The following is a 2,996-nucleotide window of genomic DNA, read 5'->3' on the forward strand; positions in this document are numbered from 1 at the left end:
TGCCGTAATCCGGGCGGGCGGCCGTGCCCGGCAGCCCCTTACCCCCGTGCGGCTCCTTGCTGAGTGCCTGCGCTGCAGCAACCCAACAAAGGCTCTATTCTTTTCTCTCTTTCAAGAGAGAAACGGGGGTGGAGGGAGGAATGAAATCAAAGTGCTGGCTGTGGAGATTGTGAACCCGGGGCTGGAAACAGGAGAGGCAGCTGGGGAGCAGAGAGAAAGGGAATGCGGGCTGTGGGTGACACTCAACACTTTCTCCCGGGGCAGAGTGCTGTGCAAGCGCTGATCTTTGTGGGTATTTATACCTCGCTCTCACATTCCCCTCTCCGCAGCAGGAAGGGGGAGAGCCCAGCCCTCCCTGCCCAGCAGCACCGCGCTCCTGCGGCAGCAAGTGCGATGCGGCGGGGGAAGAGGGCTGGAGGTGGGTGCAGGGACGATGCACTGGGGATGGAGCTGGGGAAAAGGTCCAGGGTGAGGGGACTCTGGTCTGTCCCCATGGCCAGAGGGCTGAGGGACAGGGCTAGTGCCTCTTAAGCACATTTGTCACACCAAGAAGTTTGTGGGGTCAGTACCTGAGTTGAGAGCAGCAGCTCTGCGCAGGAGGGCTCGGGGGAAGGATGGTTCATCCTTTGTTCCATGTTTGGGTACACAGGGCTGCACTGAGGGTTTTAAAAATAGCCGGAGGGATTAGGCCTTAGCGAGCTGGGAATGTGAAACTATCCCCCACTCTGCTACCACGGCAGGGGTCATGGAAAGCAGCACAAGGGATGATGCAAGGAGGCTGGGGGCTGGCTTTGTGCTGAGCAGAGGGCAGGAGGCAGCGTCAGCCTCTGCCTGGGTGCCCTCTGCTCACCCCAGGGATGGAGCTTGCAGCAAAGGACAAAGCAGGGGACAAAGCCAGTGCTCTCTGAAGCCCTCGTTGCAGGGGAGGTAGGTGCCACGAGCACCCGCTGTGAGAGGAGGAGGAGGAGGGCAGAGCTCAGGGTGGTTGCAAACGCACTGACCCCTGCCCTGCTCCTGGCCGGGTTTGCGAGGAGCCATCCTGCTCGGTGCTGTGACCTGGCTGCCTCCGAGGGGTGTGGGAAGAGCTGCTGGCTCCACAAGTTTGAAAAATCACTGCCAGCTTTTCTGTTTCAAAGAGGTTCAACAGAAATGGGGGACACCTTACTCTTCATCTCCTCTTTTTTTGGCTCTGCAGGGTTCATGAGTCTGAGGTTGGTTTTTTTTTTGCAGCCAGCTCAAGAGACTAAAAGCATCCTGATCTTGAACAGGGTCCCAGACATTCCTCGCTGAGCACATCTCTTCTATTTGGGGCTTTTAAGAAAATAGATGGGGGGGTGGAAATGACCATGGGAGCTGATAGCACCGAGCCCTGGGCAAAACTCCAGCCCTGGAGCAGAGAGCAGGACTTGCTTCAGTCGTGATTACAGAAGGCTTTCACTCCGAGCATGAAGAAAGCCCCTGGCAGGGGAAGTCTGTCTGGCCAGAGCTGCTGCCCACACCTCCAGCTGCCCTCCAGCAGCAGCTGTGTCGCTGTTTAATCCCCACTAACCTTGAGGGTGAAGGAAATGCACCCAAGCATCCGGGAAGCACCTCCCTGCAGAGCTGGGGTTACATCGCTGCGGCCGTGTCCTCTGCGCCAGCCGGGCGAGCCACGCGTCGGGGATGGTGCTGGCCCTGGGAAATCAAAACCAGAGCGTGGCAAACACGGGGTGTCAGCTGCGGGCTCAGCACCTGCTGGGCTGATGGCTGTGGTGGCACATGGGCTGGGGCTGTGCTGCGCAGAAACCATCTGTGGGCTCCCAGCTGATCCCAGTTCCCAGCTGATGGGCTCTAAGGGGCAGCTGGGGCAGGGGTTACCTGTCTGCTGAACTGGGGGGCACTGCTGCCCATGCTGGAAGGGAGCAGAGGGTTTCTGTCCCACTTAGGGACCCAGGTTGTCTCATCCCTTGTGTTCAGAAGGGCACGAGCCTTTCCCTGCACATGGGCTGGTGGGAAGAGCCGGGTGCTGCGCCGGGGCAGGGCTGCAGGTCCCAGCACCGAGGGTGGGCTGCCCACGCACCCCTCTCTCCGCTGATGCTCATCAGGATGTTAGCGTACCCCAAACCCTTCCCAGAGCCCCTGGTCATGCTGCAAGGCTTGCCCTGAGCCCTGGGGAAACCAGCTGGGTGCCAGGACCCAGTGCAAAGTCTGGACTGGTGGGCAGCTCTTGCATGAAGCTCTCCGGGGGACACTTCAGGGGGATGCTGCCCTGGCTACACTACAGGGCAGCACCAAGGGGGGATATCGGGGCTGGACGTACTGGGGGAAGGTGGAGATGGGGCTCAAAGAGACGTTCACGCCAACCACAGGGTGGTCATCCTGGGAGGTGACTGTGGAGGGGACAAAAGCAAGCAAACAAACAAACATCAGATGTGGTCTTCAAAAGGCAGCTCATGAACCTGCAAAATGGGACTTGCATCATCTGTCACCGAGGGTGGCTTTGCCGAAGAGGCAGGTCCCCTCCTGGCCGAGGCAGTAGGAGGAACCGGAGGGACAGTCCCCGAGGTGAGGAGCGGCCACGCTGTGTCTGTTTACCCTGCAGGGGATAAGTGGAAGTGTGAAAAGTCTCCCCTTGCTGAGGGTAAGGAATAACCTCCCTTATCCGCAGGGAAAGGGCAAAGAGCCTTGGGTTTATCTTGCAGCAGGAGAGATAGGTGAAATGTTCAAACAGCTGCTGCTGGGGATGGTTTTCCCTCAGCCCCTGGGCTGGAGGGACCTGCGTGTCCCCCGCTGTGGCAGAAATCACCCAGAGCTGGGTCCACAGGCACTTGGAGTTGAACCAAGCGCAGGGTCCCCCGGAAAGGGGTGTCTGACCGCAGCCACCGCGCTGTCCTGGTACGGTCTCTGGGGGGTGGGTCGGGGAACAGATCCAGCTGGAAATCAGCTCAGCCTGGGAAGCTCTGGGGAGAAGCAGGATGGACGGAGCAGGGCTGGGCTCCGTCACCGGCTGGGGGAGG

The sequence above is a fragment of the Pterocles gutturalis genome, unplaced genomic scaffold (genome assembly GCF_000699245.1).
Source record: "Pterocles gutturalis isolate BGI_N339 unplaced genomic scaffold, ASM69924v1 scaffold14704, whole genome shotgun sequence".
In the NCBI taxonomy this organism is placed as follows: Eukaryota; Metazoa; Chordata; class Aves; order Pterocliformes; family Pteroclidae; genus Pterocles; species Pterocles gutturalis.